Source organism: Xenopus laevis, chromosome 2L (assembly GCF_017654675.1).
Source record: "Xenopus laevis strain J_2021 chromosome 2L, Xenopus_laevis_v10.1, whole genome shotgun sequence".
In the NCBI taxonomy this organism is placed as follows: Eukaryota; Metazoa; Chordata; class Amphibia; order Anura; family Pipidae; genus Xenopus; species Xenopus laevis.
The window spans coordinates 139,639,317-139,665,309 of record NC_054373.1 but is presented as its reverse complement, the minus strand read 5'-3'; the positions used below and the strand labels follow the sequence as shown (position 1 = coordinate 139,665,309).

The following is a 25,993-nucleotide window of genomic DNA, read 5'->3' as shown; positions in this document are numbered from 1 at the left end:
ATTTTTCTAATAGGCAACACGGTCTGCTTAATTAGTTGTGAGGCTACATATAGTCCGTTTAGCTAACGTCTCAAAAGCACAAATACCTCTGTCATTAGAAGTAAGTCACTGATTGATGCATGACTCATAGAGACCTGCACTAGAGGAGGAGAGGATTAATAATCCCAAGCTTTGAAAGCCTCTTATCTAATATATCAAACATGGGATGTTTAATAACTCTTATTTGATGTATGGCTCCTTGTTGTTATTGCCTTGATCTTTATTTATTGCGATGCAGATAAATGAGTTCTAATTCCTAAGAGCAATTTGTTTTGCATTGTCCTGAACACATATTACCATGTATTTAGTATGCAATACTAAGGGGCTGATTTATTATAGATATGCATTTTTTATTACTGAACAGCAACAACAGTTACTTTTCGGTGAAAAAATTCAGATCCCTTTATATTTATCAAGTTCTTTTTTTTTTACATTTTGGAATGTTTTTTCAAGAATTGAAAGAGCTTTTCCAAACTGTTTATCATCTATTTGGTGGGGTGTTAGAGGTCAGCCCTGTCACTGAATCTTAACCCATAACAAAATGGTATTGGATTGCTCAAAGCAGCAATCACACAATTGATACATTCATCTGTGTTGAACAAATACGCCAGTTCATTAAAGGGGAACTATCATTAATATTTACAATTGATATCAACTATATCTCACTGAAATAAGAAACATTCTTCTTATAATCAGTTCAAAAGTCTATACCATTTCTGAAACAATCCAGTTACTCTTCACTTCAGTAGGTTAGTTTAAAGACAGTTAGCTCTTCTACATTGGCTGGGGAGCTAACACCAAAGTATTTGACTTGACCCATCAATGAAAATCTGACCTCTGCATAGATATTGAGAGATCACTGAAAGTAGAATACATATATTAACTTAATTACTGACATCATTTTGAATTGATAATATTGACAAAGTCCCTTATGTCTGTGAGATAAAGCTGATAACAAATTTTAATTTTTGTGATAGTTCCTCTTCAGATACATTCTTGACTGCCAGAAAAGTAGAATAATAAAATAAATGCTATTTGTACACTGCTGGAAATCCTTCATTATTCTCTAGTTCAATGTTTTTTTAATAAACCCCTTATATTGGAGAAGGAAGTGTTGAGTAGAACTGGTTCTTTAATAAATGATATTTCTGGCACATTGGGTTTATACCAATTTGTTGAATGGTTATTACAGGGTGTACGTACCCAGTGGCTGTGTGCCAATTACTAAATTGCTTCCCAGTATAGTTAATAGAAATACATATATTAATGACGTGCTGCAAAGCCTGGGTTAGAAATATGGCAGATATATTTTCAATGTACGTGGGTTCTTAGGCCTATGCTACACAGTGGTCAGTTGGCGCCTATCATTATTTCATTGCTTTTGTACTTACTATATGGGCTGTGTGTGTGTTTAGATGGACAGCACCTTTTCCAACTTGCTTGTAACTGCCCTTATACACAGTAATAGATAATGCAGTGAATAAAGTACCCACTCTTGTAAAATATAAGGATAATATAAGTTACTGAGGAGTTCCATCATCACACTTTATACAGGTCATGGAACTCCGAGGGAGTACTTTATTATAATACACAAGTTTCATTGAGTCATGTGGCAGAAATGACATCACTAAGCTCCAATTTTAACCAATGACATCACTAAGCACCATGTATAAGGATATCATTTGCAGGATATTCATGGCTCTTGTGTATTTTATGCATATAAGATATATATATATATATAATATCAGCTATATGTTTTCTGTCTAAAGAGATATTTTTATCAGTGGTTCTCTATGTCTCTTTCTGCAGGTATATCAGGACCAGACGAGCCCCAGCTGAACAGGTGACTTTTTAATTTAATTTTAAAACCAATCGAAATACAATCAAAAAAAATTGGAGGGAGTAACAGGGTTTAATTTCCGAATTGAACATGCTGTTAATTGAGACACCTATGACTAAGTGCCGGTGGGTATGAAACGCATAAGGTGGACCGTGTGGGGTCAGTATGTATCAAAACTTTTTAATGCAACTTTAAATAAATTTATATTTTTTTACCAATGAAAAAGCCTGGGGACACATCTTTGGATATAACTGTGTTTATGCTGATTGCCTGTGAACTGGGGCAAGTCCCTTTGGCTTGGGATACATAGAAATCAGGCGTGGATTCCCAACTAAATATTGATAGTTAGTTTATAAAACCAATTATTTGAGTCCATGCACATTTTTTAACACCATTTGTTAGATTTCAGCAGCAATGAAATCACTCCCTTCCTTCCTAGCTACTTACAGGATGTACATGTGTGTGACGTACTTGGGGTATGTGTACATTGGACAACATTTGCAATCTGGACTTTCTTTTAAATTCCAAAGGGGCCTTAGTGTACTTGAAAAGCCAAAGCCTATTTTGAATCTCGTTCCAAGTATTTTTGAAGAAAAAGAGCCCACAGGAAATGATATCAAGTTGTGTCTATCTAGTAAACCATTCCACTTACATGCAACAATATAGAGATAAATTGAACATGACAAGTTACTAGACCAAAATATTATTGTAGTGATTTTTAAATACGTATTTCCAAGTTTAATTTATAATGTTTATGGACGGGGCAGGGTGAAATATGTCTTCTTTGCATTTCTGTAATAATTTCTGTAATAATATGAGGTCAGGGGGCAACTTTTAACATGAGTTTAACCACAACTATATAGTATGGGTGTCCTCCAGTTGCTGGGTATCCTGCCTCTGTTAAGACACAGGCACTCTTCTCTCAGGCAACTTAAGTCAACTAAAATTTTGGTTCCTTTTAATGGGTCACTCAGAACTGAGATTAGCACTGCACTGATGAATACTTACAGGTATTGAATACAGGTTCAGTTTTATCTCTCTGTGCAGACTACCGTACTCAGAAACGATGCGATTTGTTCCTTCTTTTAAATATTGTATGCATGACCCCATTCTGATGGCCAAACCCCATTCTCAGGCAACAACATTTTCATTTCTCTTCTCATTATTTTATTCTGAGACAACATGATGATGTGTTTCCGAAATTATTTTCATGTATTTATAAAACATATATTCTGCAGCACTGTATAATAAATGCTTGTATACGTAAAACATACAAAAACAACCAATAACCGATACAAGAGGCAAAAAACAGCCCTGCCCCAAAGAGCTTACAATTATTAGGAAGGCTTACAATGATTGCCTGCACACAGTATATGTTAGCTCTTGTTTTGAATTATTATATGGGGACAGTATTTTTCTTTTACTTTAAGGTTTGTTCATATTGGAATGCCCATGAATAACCTTCGAGCAATACAACCTTGTTGTACTAAACTGCAGTCAGAGTGCTGATTAGAGCCATCTGAAAGCCACAGGGTACAATTTAATAAACAGTACTCAATGGGACATGTTACAAATTAAGATTCATGTTGCAGAGAAAAAGTAAAAAGTACTCAGTTGTGTTTTAGTAACCAAAAGCCAATAGGTTGTATCAAGACTGGCTTAAGCACCACTTTATTTTTTCTGTATCTTTCTTTTATTTGGAAATTAAAGCACACTGGTATTATTTACATGTATTTATAAAGCACCAACATTGCACAACGCTGTACAATAGAGGGGTGGATACAGGAAAAATTCGAAATTACATACAAATACTGATTGATATACGGTAGCAGGTTAGGAGTATCCTTCTTAATAGAGTTACAGCTGAAAAAACGAGTTAAAGAATGAGCTATTTAATCATGTTTGGATGCTACTATGCAAATATATAAAAATATTATGACCAGTATTCACTAAGTGGCAAAATATCTTCATTTATAATGTGTAATTTTAAGAGACTTTAATAAGACAAATTCACTAACAAATATGATCAATTTTAATTGCACCTTATTTCCAGTGCATTTTATAAATATTTTTGCACCAGAATTTAAAATGGGGGTGTGAGAATTATTTGTATAATTAATATAAGTAAGAAAAATAAAACTCTCAAAAAATTGCTTAATTTATAAAAAATAAAAAAAGGATAACAATAGTGACCCGCCATTGCATGAGTGCATTGATACACAGATGTTTCAGGGCTCAGTGCCGTCTCTCCTCACATCATTTCCACTTTGTGAACATTTTAATAAGTTTTATCAAATCAATCAACTCAGTATGGAGCACATTTGCAAGTTAACTGTTGTTGCAAAATTGTTGTGAACATTTTCTCTGGAAACACAAAAACCAATGACAAATGTAACAAAAATCATGTGAGAAAATGTTCATTTTCTTCAGGAAAACCTATTTGGTCTTTGATATTTCTGTCCCTTAATCTTACCCTTACAGCATGTAATTATGGCCAACTGGACTTTGTGGATGGTACAGTACTGTGTGAACTTACTGACTTCCATGCAATTTTAACTCCAACGTTTCGGTCCCTCTTGGGACCTTTTTCAAGGATGGACACACAAATATATGTATGGGACCTGCTATCCAGAATGCTCTGGACCTGGTGTTTTCCAGATAATGGATCTTTAACCTTTAGTCTACTAGAAAATCATGTAAACATTAAATACACCCAATAGGCTGGTTGTGCTTCCAATAAGGATTAATTATATCTTACTTTTGATCAAATACAAGATACTGTTGTATTATTACAGAGAAAAAGGAAATAAATGTATTATTTGGATAAAATCGAGGGAAAAATGGGAAAATATGGGGAGACAGCCTTCCCATAATTCTGAGTTTTCTGGATAGTGGATCCCATACCTGTATATTACAATAAGTAAAATATTATGTAGCATTGCCACAATATGTTAATTTTCCAGACTGAAAAAAAATATGCTAACTGTATGAAAATTCTTCCGTTTGTTAAAGATAGTACAGAATATTTATAGCGAACTGTTCCATCACTTTCTCTTTGCCAGCGGCAATAAATAGTAGTGGAAGAAACACATTATGTACATATTGCAGAAAAATGCAGAACTGAATAAAATGTTATCAAGAAACAAAGCCATTAAAATAACTCTCTGCTCCACAATAGGGGCGTCAAATGGGGAGGAGCAAAAACGCATTGGGAGAAAGATGGATTGAAGGATATATGATTAAAGAAAGTCTGGGAATGGGAAATATGAGGAGCAATGCAGAGTAAGGCAAGGAAGTAAGGGGATTCTAAGTGGAGGAAGGTGGTTTAGAAAGGAAGCCTGTGGCATCTTCAATATCCTCTTTCTATAGCTCCTCAGGGTATAGCACCTGCCAGAATAAAAATATAAGTTCTATGTTTTTTCTGTAATTTTTCTACTCTGAAAACTTGAGGATTGTCTTCTCTGTACAAAAGATATAGTAGCTTTATAGCCAGAAGTTTTGCACTGTTTATATGGTACATCATTGTATGCGCTCTACTATACAATGATGTACAAGTGTTTTAAGATAAACAAGTTCAATTTATTCTATCTTCATCAGGACAAAGAGTGTTCATTTGTATCTGAAAGCAATGTACTCTGGTTAGTGATGAGACATGTTTATTATATTTATAATAGTTTAGGTCAGTTTTATTTTTTGTGAGTTCCTGGGACACACGCTGGTCCTGTCATGTACTTAAAGTCTAGCTCAGTCTCAAAAAAAGTAATTGGTGTGAAATTCCTCCGTTCCCTAAACTCACAGTGCTGCATTCTGATTGTTTACAGAGTGCAAAACCATTTTGTCACCTGAGGAAAATGGTGGTCCCAGAGGGCAACAAAGTGCCCAATATAGCGTTGCCTTGGAGATATTGGAAGTCACCATGTTGAAACCATTTGTAATCCTATAATAATTCTTCACTTCACATTTATGCTATCCAGCTGGTTTAAACCTTTGATTGCCACCCTCTGCAAGGCAGAAGTATGTGAATTAAATCCTTTTGTAAGTCAGCCAGAATCCTGTGTATCAAGTTAGTCGCAATGATATATATCTTTACCTCTTGTAACCGTTGTTGTCGTACGCAATTGGTATGATCAGTGTATAAAACCATTTATTGTACAAGTATGGGATCCATTATGTAGAAACCCATTATCCAGAAAGCTTAGAATTTCAGGAAATCCATCTCCCACATTCTTCATTTGAAACGCATAATTCAAAAATTTTAAAAAATTTAAAATCCAAAAAAATTTAAAATTATTTCCTTGTTTCTATAATACTAAAAACATACCTTGTGCTTGGTCAAAAATACATATTTAATCCTTATAGGAGGCAAAACAATCCTATTGTGTTTCTTTAATGCCGACTTTAGGAGGAATGTAATTAAAAGTTGCAAGCTTTGTTTAAAATGGTGTCTTTGCGCATGTTTAGCACTGCTCGCAATTTAAAATCATCCTATTATTATTATTTATTATTAACATGTAATTATATAGCTCCAACATATTGCGTAGCACTGTAAAGTAAATGTGATTATACAACTAAATCACAGGAATTATATACATAAAACATATGCAGTTACATACATCACAATCAATACCGGTATAAAAGGTGAGGAAGGCCCTATGCCAAAGGGCATGCACTCTAAAGGGAAGGGAGTAATACACAAGGTGTGGGAGTGCGCAAGATCGAATTAAGTGGATGAGAAATGTGGTACAGTATGTGGTGTTGCATTTGGTAGTTAAGCAGAGTGAGGGTAGGCTTGTCAAACGAACTGCATTTTAAGAGGTTTCTTGAAAGCAGAAAGGTTGAGAGAAAGTCGGACAGACCGTGGGAGAGAGTTCCAGAGGAGGGGTGCAGCCCTTGAATGAGTCTTGAATACGAGCATGTGAGGAGGTAATGAGAGAAGAGTTGAGTAGCAGGTCAGTAGAGGAGCGTAGTAAGCGGTTGGGTGAGTATATAGATGAGTTCAGAGATGTTGAGTGGGGCAGTGTTATGAAGTGCTTTGAATGTCAGGGTCATTAATTTGAATTTGATTCTGAAAGGTAGCGGAAGCCAGTGCAGGGATTGACAGAATGGCGTGGCAGAGGAGCGGTTGCTGAGGTGTATGAGCCTCGCAGCAGTGTTCATTATAGACTGGAGAGGTGACAGTCTCTGGAGGGGAAGGCCAATTAAAAGAGAGTTACAGTAGTCTAGATGTGATATGATGATAGATTGAATAAGAATTTTGGCAGCATCTTGGGTGATAAATGAACGTATTTTGGATATGTTCCTTAGGTGGAAGTGACATGATTTAATAAGTAACCCCAAGGCACCGGGCCTGGGGAGAGGGGGTGATAGTGCAATTGTTAGCTATGATGGATACTTCCGGGATGTTACCGGTGTTAGTTGGAGGAAAGAGAACCATTTCAGTTTTAGAGAGGTTTAATTTAAGGTAACGTTGCGACATCCAGGTAGAGATAGCGGACAGGCAGGAGGAGACGCGAGTTAGGAGTTCTGGGTTGAGATCAGGAGATGAGAGATAGATCTGAGTATCGTCAGCATAGAGGTGGTAGTGGAAACCACGAGTTAATTAATTTTCCCGGGGAGGAAGTATAGATGGAGAATAGTAATGGTCCCAAGACAGAGCCTTGAGGAACTCCAACAGAAAGAGGTAGGGGAGAAGATGCTACTCCATTGTAGGAGACACTGAAGGAACGATTGGTGATGTAAGAAGAGAACCAGGACAGGGCTGTGTCACGAAGGCCAAGCGAATGGAGGGACTGGAGGAGGAGAGGGTGATCTACAGTGTCAAATGCGGCTTAGAGATCAAGCAGTATTAGTAGTGAGAAATGATTGTTGGCTTTAGCTGTTAAAAGGTCATTAGTTAGTCGAGTCAGGGCAGTTTCAGTGGAGTGTTGTGGCTTAAAACCAGATTGTAGGGGGTCCAGCAGGTTATTGTCAGAGAGGAATGAGGTTAGTCGGTTGTAGACTAGGCGCTCAATTAGTTTAGAGATGAAAGGTAGCAGAGAGATACTGTAGGTCAGAGGTTGTCAAGATTGGAGGGATCAAGAGAGGGTTTTTTCAGAATGGGGGTGACAAGAGCATGTTTTAGTTGAGAAGGAAACAGTCCAGTTGAGAGCGAAAGATTAAATAGGTGAGTTAAGGCTTTGATTAGACAAGGATTGGTAATGTACCTGTATAAGTATAATCAATTTCTTCCACTGACTTGAGGGATTATAGTTGTACTTCATTTGTTTCAAGCACTTTTGCTTCACATGATGTCTGCCGATACCCGATTCACATGATGCCTGCTTCCTGTCATTTGATGGACGAAATAAAAGAAAACCATTTCTTTCCCTCACTGCTCCTGTGACCTGGATGAAAGGCTGAAGTCTGTACTCTAGATCATTTTGGCAACATTTTCACACACAAAAATTGAACTGTCAGCTAATAAAAGTAAACTGCATGCAAAAATGACAGCATTGCTGTGAAGAGGCAGAAGAAAAAACATATTTATATGGGCAGCCGCAAAGGGAATTGTCTAGGCCACCCTATAACTGTGCCACTTTAAGTGGAAACTCATCCTCAACTACCCAAGTATCTTAGTAAGGTTTGGGAAGGGACATAGGTTGTCTGTCTAGGGGCATGTAACTGAACATGTTTTTGCATAGGACCTAACCAGAAGACCAAAAGGATCGGCTATTGTACTATTTGATTTGTATTCTCTTTGTAAGTTATTATTACAATTCCTATGACGTTTAGAGGATGTCTTTTTGGAGATGCACCTTTACTCTAAAGGCAGACTCAGCATTTTTGCTGCTAAGAAAAGGCCAAACCCATGTCTTTCACTGCGTCTATTGTGGACACTGACTGGCATAGCACCCACCTGTCAGGACATACACGGAGCTGATTTTGGCACAAAAATGCAAAATTAATTTTCATGACAAATTCTACTCCTTGTGTGCCCTGACAGATGGTTCCATTGCCAGTCAATACACACAGAACATAGGGTGTAGAAATAAAAAATCTGTAGAAATAAGTCAAATCAACTGGACTCGCAGTGTTTTTTTTCCTTTCACCAGTCATCCAACTGGCTTTCTCAATTCAGAATAACTTGTACATAGGATCTTTCTTCGGTATATATCCTCTGGAATGTTGCTCCAATAAACTGTTAATCATAATCCACAATGATGTCATTAAATTAGGTGTTGATTGTATTAGCAAGACTGGAGCTTTGATGTGTTCTTAAACCTTTCAGGGAGAGGTGCCAAAACAGCATTGTATGTAGGATTCATAGTTAGGCCAATGTTCTGAAAGCTTGCTATGATTATTTTAGTTAGCCAATAAAGGTATCACCCAGCGGCAAAACAAGACCAAGCTGGGCCCCTGCCTAAAAATTTTTTGGAGGGGCCGGCATGCATTACCTTTCCTGCTCTGCTGTTCACACCCCCCTCCTCCACCACATACAGGCAAGCGCATCAATTTAAAGAAGAAGAGAGGTGGGGAGGGGGATTCTAATGCTATAGATAGAGCAATTCGACCTGATTCCTCTATAGTTACACCACTCGTATCACCTTTATACCACTTTTGTTATTTTTTAATTCAAAAGGGTTGCCCCGTAACATTTTGACTTGCTAACATGGTACAACAACTTTACTTGCTCAGCAAAAGAGAAATCATTGTGTGCCACTAATTCTTCTCTAACCCCCAAATGTAATATAAGGTAGTGAAGGGGCATGTTTGCTAACATTGGAGACACATATCTGGAGAGATTTCTGGAGATGGTTGCCATGGCAACCAATCAGCAATTGGATTTAAACAGCCACCTATAAGTTAGAAAACAAAAGCAAAGATCTGATTGGTTGCTATGGGCAACATCTCCAGAAATCTCTCCAAATATTTATCTCCAATGTTCGTAAACATGCCCTTAAGTTTGCCTAAGAGCAGTAACTCATGGCAACCAACAGGATGGTTGCATTTAAACAGGTGACCAGAAAAATTCTACCTACTGATTGGTTGCTATTGGTTACAGCCCTGAGCAAACTTAGTGTCTTTTATAAGATAACCCCATTTGGCTTTTACAGATGAGTGTTTTTCATGTGTTCAGCCACAAGGAACTACATAAAGAAACACAGTCTGTTATTTTTTGTGAATTTGTATTTACTGTTCACCAGGGATGCAACTTAGGCCCCAAGACACATTGTACTGGCAGGATCTTAAATGTGTCACAAGTGGGCCCAGGAAGATCCAGAAGACATTAGTGTTCCGCTAGTGTGCTCATTTCAGTAGGGGGAAAGTAGCTAATTGGCTGCCTTCCCTGTTAATTTTCTATGTACAAGCCAGTTACATACTGTGTCACCTAATGAGCTGCCTGAAGCCAGTTAGAGCAAAGGTTAACTACTCCATTGTTTTCATAATGGGGATTGGAGGTCAGGAATGATAATGAGGGGAGCACAAGAAGCAACATTTACATTTAAATGACCCCATCTGAAATAAAGTCAATGTATCCATCCTGTTTATCTGCTTTCATAACCATTTCTATATTGTCTAGAAAATAACTTGGATCCAGGGTATGTTGCTCTGGCCTACCTATTATCTGGAAGGAGTTATGGATTGCATGTTAAAATGACAATACTTGGGGAAAATGAGTTCATGAAAAAGATGCATGTGCCATTGTCTAGGTGTGAGTTCAACAAAGAGTCAGAAGAGGAATGTAAGGACATGAGAAGCTAAAGCCTATCACAAATCAAATTACATATCAGTTTCCCAGCAGGTAATATGGAATAATCTCTGCACAGTTTTTCATATCATTTTTTTTTCTTCCCAGAAATACCAATTTCATTTTGATCTATAATGCCAAGTCAAGCAGGTCATGAATAGCAGGTTTGAATACAAACAGGCTTTGCGTTTCTGCTCTTCTTTTTTCATGTCATGAAATAGCCACAGAGTGCAGTGTTATGGAACAGTGGATTTGTTACTGCTTATATTATTATATATGCATGTATATCTTTATTTATATAGCGCTACTTGTATACCCAATTCTCAAGACTTCACTTTTATCATAATTCTCCTTTTTATTGCGTATATTTCTGTTCTGGCCCTCTACTAGTATTTTTCCTTTCTGACTTTCATACAGCTAACCACATCCCTTCTCTGAAATTCCCTCCCTCTGACTCCTAAAACAACAATGTAAGCCAACTAATAAAAACCTATAGATGGTCTAACTAATGCAACATGGTTTCAGTGGTCAAAGCCAGAGAACAAAAAAGCATAAACAAATACTGCCTTCAGCTGAAATTACACGAAAGAAAACATTTAAAGCCAGTTAATGTCTTATTATTAACAGAAAGTTACTTAAAATAACATTTTCTTTCATTATACAAGAAATGGTTTAGGATGGATTTCCCCTTTAAGTCTTACTATATGCATTCTATGGATAATGTTATATTATTCTGGAGGGGAAAATATAATGAAGGTAATAATAAATCCTCTGTGTTTATATTAAGATGTATGAGAGAGTATCATGGAACAAGCAGGTGTTAGCTTTCTAGCAATATCCGGTCTTGCCAATTGTCCCTGGTCTTATAAGTGAAGTGCTTTTCCCTTAAACATTAGTAAGAATTTAAAGGGTCAGTATACCCCCTTTCCATCATAAGTTCATTGAGTTCCATCATGAGTTCATTGAATAGGGCTTGTGTTGAACATTCTTTTACAAAAATAAATAGAAGGTGGACTGCAAAACCAATATATTAAAAGTACAATTTAATATATAATCACAAAAACACTGGCCGGCCAGAAAACACAGTGAATAAATTATGAATAATTAATTTGAAAATCAGTAATAAATACAATCCAGGTGGGCAATCACTTTTCCTGTGGAGAAAAAACAATGAACTGTTCCTTGGTGTTGGTAATATGCTTCCAATTTAAAAACAAGATGGTTGTGTGTTGTAGTTCAACAAGAGAGAAAAGTTATTTCCCAAAAGTTAAAACTGGAGTTTTTGAAGCAGTGGAGGGTGGTTGTGAGTTGTAGTTCAACAAGACAGAAAAATTATTTCCCAGAAGTTGGAGGTGGAGTGTGCAGAGTATTTAATTAGATATAGCAAACAGGCCGGCCGGTAGATGGCTGGATTTAGAGAGCAGATTCTACAAAGGGGTATATTGGGGCGTCCCCCCACTCCCTCCTCCTTGCCAGCTGCACAGGCCCCCCAAAAAGAAGTTGGAATAATCTCATCAGATACACAGTTCCGGAATTTCTCAAGGGCACAGCCGGATTGGAACTCTCAGCAGCCTTAAGCCTGTTTCACTGCAGATATCCTTTTCACAATGATCATCTGTTTCAGTGCGTGCGCTCCACAGTGGAACGTAACCTCCGATTTCTTCTTTCTTACTCCCGCTGCTTCACCGATTTCACAATTTCACGAACTGACGGGTCACGAAGAACTTGTAACTTTTCACGGTTTTTTCGTGATTTTGATTGAAAGCATAATAAATGAAAGTCCACACCAGGAATGATCCCACCTGGATACTGAACATTCTTTTAGCCTATTGTTTTAATAACACACATTCAATAATTTTTGTTATCTCATACACTAAACATGGCAAACAGGGAAACCAAAGCTACTCCATATTTGGTCCTTCCAAGGTAGATATCAATGCACATAAAAACAGAAGTCCAGTATGTAGAGGGATTATCTGTGCTATAATTTTCTATCTCACAAGGGTGGAGTACACAGAGAGCTTCAATTTCAGTTTGGCCTGTTTAATTAATCAGATAACAACAATTATTGGTTCTTGTGTATGATTAAAACAATAGACAAAAAGTTTGTTCAGCACAAGAATCAAAAAAGCAGCTGTTAAAATGTTATTGTATCCTGAATAGAAGTTACTGTAGGCAAAATAATCTGCATGCATCTGTGGGAGCCTGGTAACCAGATCTTGATTTATGAACTAAATATCTAAATGTTCCTTGCATGAGATTGAACAGACTTGAGGAGTGGTTACATTGACTTACCCTACATCTGTACAAGCAGGAACCTAAAAGAATGTGGTTCATCTGTAAGCACTCTTTGACCATTTAATGTCCATTCAAATACCAAACTCTGGGAAAAAAAAAAGTCCCTTTTCTATCAAATCTGCTCCAGAAAAACAGACTCTAAGAACATTAGCATAACTAATTGAATCAACCTTGTTGTTTGATTTTTATTATTTGTCATTTAATACCGCCTTGTACAAATTAATTATTCTGCCTATTGTTATCAATCAGCACTTGATATTTCAGTGTTCTGCTTTATTTATCACGACATGCCATCCTTGTCTTGGTGTTTTTATTGGAATCAAATTATAATAAAGCAAATAGCTCATCTCTGCTGCATTGCATATAAAATGCTCCTTTTGAATTGCACAATATACATCACACAAGCTGTAGTTTACTTTAATAAATCCCTTGTTTCAGCAGCCCGGTGCAGGAGTGGGCGGACAGCCTTAGTGAAACACAGTCAGATTTACACAAAGGTATTCTTGTGGATCCTTTTCAGCATTCTTTACAAACATGTTGTCTTTCTTGTAAAATATATTTTATTATTATTTTGGGTTCTCAGCTTGATATATATCTATGCAGCCTGGGGTACCCTAAAGAATTGGACAGAGATGCAGAACCCACCAAGAATATGGTTGTAGATGAGATACCAGAGATCCATCTTTGGCACAGTCAAATCTGTTGTAGCCTTGTACTCCCTATGTGATAAGAGTAAGTTTTGATATCACCTGTGTGCTCCCCTTGCTTAAAGGAGAAGGAAAGGCTAAAATTAAGTAAGCTTTATCAGAAAAGTCTATATGAATATACCAGTAAACCCTCAAAGTAATGCTGCTCTCTGTCTAAAGAAACACTGCAATTCTTTCCTTCTATTGTGTATACATGGACTTCTTATCAGACTTCCTGTTTTCAGTATTAACCTACAGGGCTAGGGCTTGAGCATGCTCAGTTTGCTCCTCTCCCCCTCCCTGCTGTAATCTAAGCCCAGAGCTATGAGTGAGCAGGGAGAGATTTAGGCAGGAAGTGATGTAACACCAAGTTAATATGGGAGCTGCTATCCTAAACAGAGAGTTTCTAGAGCTGTTTACTCAGCTATGGTAAAGCATTCTGCAGAATACATATAGTGTTATAACTTGCACAATTGTGGCTAATATATTGGCAATAAATTGCTTTGGTAGCTTTCCTTCCAATATGCTTTTATGTTCAGTAGCAATAGTGCCTTATGCAGCAGCAGATCAAGAAGGGTCTTATGTTAAGTACAGCAATTAATACCGCTTTCTTGATTGTCATCTCTGATGCTTTTTAAACAGTTGTATCTGGTAATATGTACTTACTGGCAGTGCCCCAAATGTGCCCTTAGATCAACTGACAGTTTGATGCCTTAGACCCACTGAATAAAATACAGTGACTCAAAAGCGCTTTAAACTGAACTGCATATATATTCATATGTTTTTTATGTTATCATTTATACATTGTTTATCAAAGTAAGAAAACTCTGCAACTGCTTCCTTTTTGTGGTTTTGAGTGACTTGTCTTTGTATTTTACTTTCCCCCATCTTGTTTGTTAGTTTAAATTACCCTTAAGGGGCAGTATAACCCCTTTTAACATTAGTTTAGCGAAGAGGTCTTGAGCTAAACAAACTTACAAATCTATTGTTTTAATAGGGAGTTTCTTTTTGCTATTTGAAGACATCCTATTTATGGACTCAGACCCTCAGTATATTGTTATAAAGTATATATTATGAAAGCATATGTGTTGATGTCATCAATTGTAATAATTGTTAGTGATGCTATTTGTGTTGCATGACTCATTGCAACTTACGTATTACAACCTTGGAGTTTTGTGCCCTGTGTAAAAGCAGTTTGTGCACATTACTTATTATATTTTTATTTTTTACTAAATGGATATATTTCCCTATATCCTATATTCAGACCCTATCCTATAGGTCTTCAAGTATTTTGGAACAGCAACGTCTTAGTAACAACAGGTCCTAATGCCAGATTGGAAAGCATCAACACAAAATAATGAGTTCAAACACTAGAGGAAATAAAGAATATACTATATCATTATAACAAAGCTACAGATTGCATCCTTTCAGGGCTGTACATTAGAGGGGTGGGGCCTGGCACACACAGCAATAGTAACCCAACATCCCCCATGCCAGGCAACTATTCCATAACCAGCGCCATGGGAATTTCAAGCTGTAGAGGAAGCCAACTCCATGGTCTGGGTCTGCTTCCTCTATAGGTATGCCACTGGTTTTGTGGTTTTGACCTTATATCCAGTGGATCTAAGGGGCTGGGGCAGATATACATTTTTATTGCCCATGAGCCTTTTGCTTGTTTGGTCCTTTACTGCTGCTGCCTAAATACAATATTTTCTCTCTTTGTAAGATTTCTTTTTCCAACATTCTGTAAAATGTCACATAAAAAAACAATTTTGAATGTCAGTGCTTTGAAATAAAAATATCACAGAGAACAACACTTCACTGTGGGATTTGTTGTTCAGTAAAATAAGAGAAATGGTGAAGGGTCTGGATACAGTCAGATGACAAAGTTTAGGAACGCCTCTTAATTCTTTGGAGTATTATTTATCATTGGCTGAGCTTTCGAAATAGCAACTTCCTTATAATATATGCCTTATGGAAACAGTAGTATTTCAGCAGTTACATTAAGTTTATTGGATTAACATAAAATATGCAATATGCATTATAAGAAAATTAGACAGGTGCATAAATGCGGGCACCCCAACAGAGATATTACATCAATACTTAGTTGAGCCTCCTTTTGCAAATGTAACAGCCCCTAGACGCCTCCTATAGCCTTTGATGAGTGTCTGGATTTTGGATGGCGGTATTTTTGACCATTCGTCCATACAAAACCTCTCCAGTTCAGTTAAATTTGATGGCTGCCGAGCATGGACAGCCTGCTTCAAATCATCCCATAGATTTTTAGTGATGTTCAGGTCAGGGGACTGTGACGCCATTCCAGAATATTGTACTTCTCCCTCTGCATAAATGCCTTTGTAGATTTAGAAGTGTGTTAAGGGTCATTGTCTTGTTGGAATATCCAACCCCTTAGTGACTGATGCTTGAACATTATCCTGAAGAATATGTTGCTATTGGGTTGAATTTATCCGACCTTAAACTTTAACAAGGGCCCCAGTCCCTGAATTAGCCACACAGCTGCACAGCATGATGGAACCTCCACCAAATTTCACAGTAGGTAGTAGGCGTTTATCTTGGAAGGTGGTGTTCTTCTTCCACCATTCAAAAAGTTTTTTGCTATGACCAAATAACTCAATTTTTGTCTCATCAGACAAAGCACTTTGTTCCAAAATGACTGTGGCTTATCTAAATGAGCTTTTGCACAACAAGCGACTCTGTTTGTGGCGTGAGTGCAGAAAGGGCTTCTTTCTCATCACCCTGCCATACAGATGTTCTTTGTCCAAATGGCACTGAATAATAGAACGATGTTCAGATACACCATCTGCAGCCAGATGTTCTTGCAGGTCTTTGGAGGGGATACAGAACAATCTTTGTTTTCAGATCTTTTGAGAGCTATTTTGAGGATCCCATGCTATCACTCTTCAGAGGAGAGTCAAACAGAAGCACAACTTGCAATTGGCCACCTTAAATTGGACACACCTGTCTATGAAGTTCAAGGCTTAATGAGCTAATCCAAACAATCTGGTGTTGGCAATAATCAATATTGTCACATGCATTCAAATTAGCAAAATTTAAACGTTACCCAAATTTTTGCACAGCCAGTTTTTCACATTTGATTTAATCCCATACAACTGAATACTGATTCACTAAAAATCTTTGTTCAGAAAACACCCCAGTACTCAGATGTTCCTGGGAAATGATATATCACTGTTATCTTTTTTGTTGAAAGTGGAGTAAATTATTGTGCAGGCTGAGAGGGGTTCCCAGACTTTTTCATACGACTGTAAATTGGCAGTCTCTCTACCCTCAGTATTATTGGGTAACATTTAACACAAGTTATAGCATTTGTGCTACATCTGGCAAATGTGTTATTTAATATTGAAATTTTTCATTTTATGTGAAACTTGTCAAAAGGTCCAGAAGCAAAATCTTCCAAGCCTAGCACTGTGCTAGTCCTAATTTCTGTTTTGTATAATCCTTTATAATGTAAAAGCTTAAACTTGTAGTCTAACCATAAAAGTATTAACCTATGGCTTACCATGAACAAGATTTATTATTCTAGCTTAAACATCCAATCTGCTACAGATTTTCTGAAATGCATATGGCCTAAGGAAAGCTAGAAGAGAACCAGGATTTCAATTCATAAAGAATGTCAGAAAGACCTTACTGGATAAATTATATACGTTATGTTTTCAATAAACTTTAGTATGATTAGGGAGTTAAGAAATCTGTAATTATCTTTGGGAATTTGCTAGATTAAAAATACATTTTGGCTTTATGGATCACAGGTCAAAATGCTAGCTATCTGAGGGCAACCAATCAGGAATAAGGTCCCTTAAAGGAATAATGTTCCCTTAGCAACATCATACAGTGAAAATATATATATATATATTACATTTAAATAGTATCAGTCCAACCAGACAAATGAACTAAGAGGCATTATTTGCACAAAAAGAGAAAGATAATAATAGCGAGCACATCATTCCGGTCTTTTTAAATATAGATAAAAAGGTGTACAAAAGGGGTAGGGAAAAGCACTTTTTGAGATACATGTAATGTATTAAAGTCTGTGCTTTTTTTTTTAAAGGTAAGATTTATTTCTTTTTTTTAAACACACAGCAATCAGACATACAACAAATAAGTACACTCGCAGACTAAACTGTACAAGTTTGGCAGGATGAAAACATGGCACAGGCTATCACCAAGCATAACACAATACAGTGATCGAGCAGTTGAGATGGACACTATCAAACTCAGGTGAACTTTACATCTGAAGGCTAGGTTGGGACCTTCGAGGATATGTAGGATAGCTAACCATGAAGGATTTCATAATAGGAGATGGACTTGGTTAAGACTTGCTATAGAGGGGTTGGGTCAATGTCATTCCACAATCCCCAAATTTTATCAAATTTTTTGGTGTTCCCCTAACTTCGTAGGTGAGCTTATATAGGGGTACTGCTTTGTTAACCAGTTGTATCCAAGCATTAAGAGAGGGTGAGAGGTTACCCATCCAGTGAAGGGCTACAGTTTTTTTCACATAAAAGAGTAGGATACGAAAAGAGATTTGAGTATACTTAGCTGGGATTATCTCTTCTAGGACCCCCAAAAGGCAAACTGTAGGTGAAATTATTCTCGGAAAGTCAAGATTGTCCGCTAGAAAGTTTACGACTTGTGTCCAAAAGCTCAATATGTATTGGCATTCCCAGATTAAATGGAAGAAATCCGCAGCTTGTTGGTGACACCTGGGACAGGAGTCGCAGGGGATCCGGCCCATCAGTTTGAGTCGTGTGGGAGTTATGTAAATATGATGCATAATTTTATATTGTATTAGTTTGTCTTTCAACGATATCAGGCCAGTGTATATGTGATATGTTGCTTCATCCCAGTTATCCTGCTCAAGGCCTACAATTTTGGTATTCCACCAGTCTTGTGCTGATCGAAAAGGTTTGGGGCCAGATAAAAGGAATTGCTGGTAGAGCCGGGACACCAGCTTTGCTGGGTTGGGATCATGAAGAATTTCTTCTATGACTAGACAGGATTCCTGGGCAGTAAGACTGTTAAATTGGGAGTGGAAGGCATGTCGTAATTGTAGGTACTTAAATAATGGAATTTGTGTTGGATGGCACTTTTGTTGTAGTGTGCAAAGGGGGGCAAAGGTATGATTCTCAAGGAGGTCCTTCAAGCATTTAATGCCTTGCCTTGGCCAGAAAACAGAGTGTTGCAAGGATCTAAAGTGATTTAGATAGGAATTTCCCCAGAGTGGGAGGTGAGGGGATAGGAGGGGTGGTGAATGGCCCAAAAGTTTGAGAGCTATCAGCCAGGCCTTCTGTGGGGTAGTCAGTGTCGTCGGTAATGGGCCAGAATCCCTGGGACTCCGATAGGGAAAGTTGCGGAGACCTTCCCACGAGGATAGTAAAAGAGCTTGTAACTGCGAGTTTGGGTTATACGGGTCAGGGTTAAAGCACCAGTGGAGGTAATATACTTGTGAAGCTATGAAATACCAATGGAAGTTGGGGAGGACCAGTCCTCCCACGTCGCATGGTGCACACAACTTTGACCAAGCGATTCTGGGTGTTTTATTGTTCCAGAGGAAGGGGATCACGATTTGGTTTATACTTTTAAAGTATTTTTTGGGGATATATATTGGCGCATTATGGAGTAGGTAGAGAATTTTGGGGAGGTAAATCATTTTAATGACATTTACTCTACCCCAGAGAGACAGAGGGAGTTAAGTCCATCGATTTAAGGTATTGGTCAGATTAACTAAAATTGGGTCAAGGTTTAAGGTAGTGTATTTTGTGAGATCTGCATGGACTATCACTCCTAGGTACTTGAATTGGGTGGCCCATTCGAGAGTGGTCTCTTGTGGTAGAGATCGAGGTTGGTCAGGGTCAATGGGGAATAAAACTGATTTTTCCCAGTTAACTCGTAGTCCAGAGAATGAGCCAAACCGGTTGACCAGGTCCAGGAGGGCCGTAAGAGAATCATTGGGATCTGCCAAATATATAAGGAGGTCATCTGCAAAAAGGGAGATTTTGTCCTGAATAGTGCCGTAGGTTAAACCCTTGATTAAAGGAGACTGTATGGTCAGTATTGCTAGCGGTTCTATTGCTATGGCAAATAGAATTTGGGAAAGGGGGCAACCCTGCCTTGTTCCCCTTGTTAGTAAGAAAGGGGGGAGATATGGCCAGTAACTCTCACGCGTGCCGTTGTAGAGAAGTTTGATCCAGAATATGCATCTAGGGCCAAGTCCGAAACGGGCTAAAACCTCCCATAGGTAATCCCACTCCACCGAATCAAAAGCCTATTAAAGTCTGTGCTTAACCTCTCCTTTAACATATAAATGCAGAAATTGAAGGTTAATAAACTTGAAGCTTTAAGCACTATTGGGCATGTCTGGTGCCTACATCATTGCTCGTCAGCCAATAGGCTCAATGCCTTGTGAGTGAATAATTGTATTGAATACAGCTGAAATGGATGCAGAAATGGATGCAGTTTTGAACATAATTTTGTGTTTTGAACTTCACTGTGCTTTATGTAAAAGGGTCAGGAAATTAACTCCTTTAGTATGTCAGTTGTTCTACTTCCTAAACTTTTATTTCCAGTTTCTATATATGCCTCTTTGCTGAAACATTAAAACTACATTTTCATGGTTAAATTTAAAACCTCTCAAGGCCCATGGTGCATGGTACATTTCAGGACTTCATTAATGCACCAATACAAAGCAGTCAGCAATATAATAATATAATATTATTTTAACCATCCTTATTTAGTGTAATGTGTTCTGTATTCTTCTAACTACAAAACACATTAACCTTTCCTTTAGTTCACTTTTCTCGCTTTTGTACATATCTGACCCATTCAGGTTTGAAATAAATTGAAGAAAATTGCCGTAATATTGCATGATAATACTGGTTTTTCACAATGTAACCTTTTATGAACGTAAAAGAAAGGAAACCTTGCAACAAATATGTTTATTGCTCTTTCACCATCCTGCACCCATCAATCAGGATCAAAGATGATTAGCCCATGAAAAATGGAGTTCATAATTCATATAACATTTCACTGAGAATGGCAGTTGCCTTCAAAGGCAGGTGCTGCATGACTTTCCATAAGGTTGCTCTGTATTACGATACACTGAGTTAGAAATTGGTTGAAGAATTAGGAATTAGGAATGTGGTTCAGCAGGTTAAAGGTGAATGGTGACACTGAAGTTACTGTGAAGCAAGAGTGGTGTGAAGCTATGTACCTATGGGATAATACAAGGAGAGGCATAGAAAAGGCAACACAGAGGTTGGGGGAAACTGACTGAGAGAAGAGGCAAATGCATAAGAGTTTAATATAAAATAATTGGGGAAAACCAAAGTAAATTATATGTTCTGTGTAGTTCTGCAATGTCAATGACAGGATATTTATTTAAATGGGTATCATGGGAATTTAGTTGTTATACTAGCATCCCACTGCAGATGTCTTTTCTATATAATCACTGCATGCTGCTTCGGCCTGAAATGTCACTGTGTCCTCTTCTGTGCCCCAAGCATTAAATAAAAGTAAGAGGCAAAATTGTGACATGGCCTACAATAAACAGTTCCCCGGCATGAACCTGGTACAATTCCTCTCGGCTAAAATTCGTCCTCTTGATAAATGTATGAAGATTCGCAGTTCCACACTGGAGAAATTTCAGCTGGTGAATAGATGTGAACGTCTACCTGTACGTAGCTAATTTGCCAAAAATTGTCATACTGGCCTTTTAGTATACTTCCGATGTTAAGGGCGATTTATCATTTTTGACAATACTGCAAATTTTAATATTCAGACTTAAAACCCCATTTATGATTGCTTGAGCTTTTCAGTTTGAGCAATCATCATTAGTTTTGAGTCAAAAAAGCTTGGCAATTTCCACAATTCTTATTGAACAGGTCTATGCTGCTGAAGTTTTTCTTTCTATGTAAAACCCTGTTCGGTAAAAAAAATTACAGAAATTGCTGAGCTTTTCCAGCTTCAAACCAGCATGAATAAGGAAAACTCACGTCAGGTTTTTTTGATGATTGCTCAAGCCGAAAAGGCTGATCAATCATAAATGGGGCACACAGTAAATGATTAAATAAATATGCCCCTTATTCTTTTGAATATCATCTCTATCACTCTGGTGATGTTAGACATCATTCACAATTATTGTTCTGTTCATCTCTCTATGCTGCCTTTATTTCATACAGGTTTTTTTTAAACTACTTGATTACCCAAGTGGAAGAGACAAGCTAACCGAAAAAAGAAAGATAGGAATGTTATGAATTTTATCTAGAATGTTGCAGCTGTAGGAGCTGGTCTGAAATATATCAAGAGACCTAAAGATGATGAGAATGAGTCAGTCCTAATCACTAGATTTAAACTGTGTTTATATGACTGCCATTGAACTAAGGAGTAAGAAACTGATATGACCCCTGCCCCTAAGTGTATTTCTGTTGGGCTGTGTAGAAAAAAAAGAGCAACCTACCACATGTAACAGTATTTAACCATTCTGGGAAAAGGTATTGCAACATCTAAGGGCAGAGACACACACTGCTATTCATGGAGATTAGTCGCCCGGCGACAAATCTCCTCTTCTTTGGCATGGCTAATCTCCCCAAACTGCCTTCCCACCGGCTAGAATGTAAATCGCCGACGGGAAGGCACTCAGTAGCTGGCTCAATTAGCATTACAAAAAAGTCTTCATCAGATTTGAGTTGCAGGTGGCTAGGGCAGTTATTCCCAGGCACTGGAAATCAGTGCAGCCCCATTGATTGAGGATTGTATAAGGGAAATTGCAATCATAATGAGAACGGAAGACATAATATCTTCATTACACAGCCCTCGGGAGCAATACGTATCCACATGGCCTGCATGAACGTTATATTTAGGAACAGAGGAATATAAGATAGACAAATGTCTTAATAGATATAGCATTCTATTTCTCCCTTCAGTATGATAGGTAAAAGAAAGAAATTCTCATCTCCCATTTTCTCTGGAACTAAGGTGCAATATTTGTATTATTTGTATATAGATGATAATTCGATATACCCGTACACATAGATAATGTTTTGTAAATCATTCTCGTCAGGAGCCAATTAACCTTCCTGTAATGTGGTCAGAAACTGAAGTACCATGGTGGAGAAGGTATGAACTCCTTTCGCGTAGTGCCCTGGATAAGTGGTCTATGTCCTGTTGCAGAAAAGAATGACACATTCCCAGGCAAATACAGCCAACCGCTTGTTAAAATATTCATTCCAATGTTATAAGCAGGATCTTGATTTGTTCAAGACAAAGTGATAAAGAAGAACCATATTGGATGAGAGACAGGCAGCTAATAAAAGGATGGCTCACCTTTAAGTTAACTTTTAGTATGTTATAGAATGGGCAATTATATGCAATTTTTTAATTGGTCTTCTTTATTTATTTTTTATATTTTTTGCCTTCTTCTATAAAGCTGTACATGTATTGTTATTGCTACTTTTTATTACTCATCTTTCTATTCAGGCCTTCATATTCATATTCCAGTCTCTCTGAAATGGCAAACTGGATAGCTGCTAAAAAAAAGCTCAATAACGCCATTCAATAACTCGAAAAACTACAAATAATAAAAAATAAATTGCAAATTGTCTCAGAATATCATTGTCTACATCATACTAAAAGTGCTGAAAGGTGAGCAACCCCTTTAAAACTCGAGCCATCCCCGTTTTTACAAAAGCAGTCATCCTAGTAAGGCAAGACTGCAGAGTATGGCAACATTAGTATTCTTGAAGTGGTATTTTCCATTAGCGCATATCCAAAATACGTCAACGTTTCAAAGTAACCAGAGAGCGCAATTCGTGCACGTTGCATTTTTTCAGAATGCAAAATCGAAATTGAAATTAAACTTGTCTTTTAAAATAATAATCATTTAGTGTATTGTAACAGAATATATAATAACTATTTTAACGCAAGCACATAACAATGATATTCTATTTGTGACTCTCCAGGTTTAACAATACTGGAGTAGGCCAGTTGTCCTACAGCTTTTGCATTGGTGGCTGGCAGGGAACCATGGGTTGTACATACATCCGGTGAACTGGCAAATATCCTGATTATTGCTGTGTGCCCTGTAACAGTAAAGCAATCAACAGATAAACAACCATATGCTTTAAAATATGCTTGGGCTGATTTGTGCTAACATAATCTCAAAGAATTTGGCATTGTGCTGCCAACCATCATGATTTTCCCTACATGCAAACTCCAGCAGTGTGCTGTATGAGATTAATTCTTTTGACTCTCAGCTGGGTGCACAGATTTCTGTAGGCAGATGCTTGAATGTGAACCTGTTTACTTTATCGATTGGGCCGCTGCCTCTTAAAAAACAAGCAAAAACCCTGTGCTGTGCGGATCATTGTGTCGTCCCCTAAGGGAAATTAGATCAGTGATCTGTATCGCTCTGCCTCCAAGGCAGGTGGAAACTGTCACTAGAAGCAGCTGTTTGCAGGTTTCTAAATCTACATATTCCACTCTTTCAATAGCTGTGTTTGGCTTAGGAAAATGAGCAAGAGAATTAAGCACAGCTGATCATACAAATAATCATGGCTACATGCACTGCAACTACAGAACTAGCTGGAAAGGTACAAAGGCAAACACTGTCACAACTTCTTTCCTTTGTTAAGGCACCTCATTAATGCAAAGCATTACACAGAGTTGTGTCACACCATCAGTCACAGCACAAGCACCAATGCCAATCTCTGTGTGCTAATCAGCTTTGTGCCGCAAGCCACCCTTCCATTAAAAATAGCTCCTATGATTTACCTATGGTTATCTTACACACAGGCTTCTTTCTCTTCCTCTGGAATGGTGTGGTTGTTATAAACAAGGTATGTCTGTGTAAGTCATGTCATTTTATGACTATAGATCAGAGGTGGTATAATTCGATTCTAAGTGCCATCTGCAATACAGGTATGGGATCCATTATCCAGCAAACCTTTATACAAAATGCTCCGAATTACAGGAAGACCATCTCCCATAGACTCAATTTTAATCAATTAAAATTCTTTAAAATGGTTTTCCTTTTCTCTGTATGCTTAAATAACACCATATACTTGATCCAAACTAAGGGCTCTTATACACAGCCGTTTTTGCCTGCGCTCCCCTGTGTTGCGCTTTATTTATGAACACGTATTGAAGGAAATTCACAATCATATGGATTTTATGCAAAACCAACGTTTCAGCTGTTACAGCATAATTTTTAAAGGTTCACAGTTTAACATTTCATGTATGTTTGATACCTGCCATGCTCCTTGGTTAAATAATTACTCACAGCCTATGCTACATTTTTAGCACAGATTACTAATTACAGGCATGGGCCTGTTATCCAGATGCTTGGGACCTGGGGTTTTCCAGATAAACAGATCTTTCTGTAATCTGGATCTTCATACCTTAAGTCTACTAGAAAATCATGTGAACATTAAATGAATGTTGGGCCAGACACATGGGAGCTTTTTGTTTAAACAGCAACACCTTGTCCTGCAACAAGGTTTTCACTGAACCCACTTTTACACTTGCATCTTCCTCTTTGAGATACACATGTCTGCAATAGAAAATGTATTCCCCTTCCAAGGGGTTTGGCGTTAATTGAAATAGCCAAATAATCCAGCTATGGAGGTAAAAAAAAAAGAATGTCAATGGGAAAACCATATTTTCAGTGCAAATTGAACATCAGATAGTTGGTTCTATTAAATTAACAAGAGGGAGTCCGCATTGGCATTCCCTAAAATGTAACTAATTAAGATTAAAAAAGAACCTCTAAGTACCATGGAGGAATGTAAACCTGGTAAAACATGGTTGATCAATTAAACCATATAAAACTTTTATACCAAGCTCGACCATACTGATCATTTTTGCTTAGGGTTAGGCTATGAAAAGTAAAATGTTTTACAGGTTTGCAATTTATCAGCTTCCTCAAAGATTCGTCTGTCAGCGGAGATAAAATCAAATGTTCATTTAAGTATGGAGTGCATAGATATTGAACATTTTACAATTTTTTACAAAAAACGCAATGCCCAGCTTTCATGTATTATTAGTTTCTAATGTCTAATTGTTTACAATATCTGTGATATCTCAAGGCAAGTTCCCGAGACTTCAAAACTACATATTTTACAAGAAAATTGTGGCATTTCTAATTGCGTTTCTCTCCCACTCGTTTATGTAAATAAGCATTTCAAACTGTTTAGACATGTGCTGTCTCAGAAACCATCAGACATCACAAGAGCAGTCACTTGTTTATCTACTGTGCATAAAACAGTGGTGATTTACAAAGTTCAGTGCAGTGCACCAGTCTCATAAGTTTTGATGATTTTGCTTCTGACTAAGCTCTGGCTTCAGGCTGTAAATAATAAAAAAATACTC

The 25,993-nt window shown here is 37.5% G+C and overlaps 1 protein-coding gene across 2 annotated transcripts in view; it reads left to right on the top strand.

Annotated features, from left to right (window-relative positions):
• The window catches only part of enox1.L (ecto-NOX disulfide-thiol exchanger 1 L homeolog), a 334,042-nt gene that overhangs the window by 135,332 nt on the left and 172,717 nt on the right, over positions 1-25,993 (top strand). For both annotated transcript variants that reach the window (XM_018247319.2, XM_018247318.2), the window contains one exon: positions 1,849-1,882. The gene's annotated coding sequence lies outside the window, so the exon portion shown is untranslated. The remainder of the gene's footprint in view (positions 1-1,848; positions 1,883-25,993) is intronic.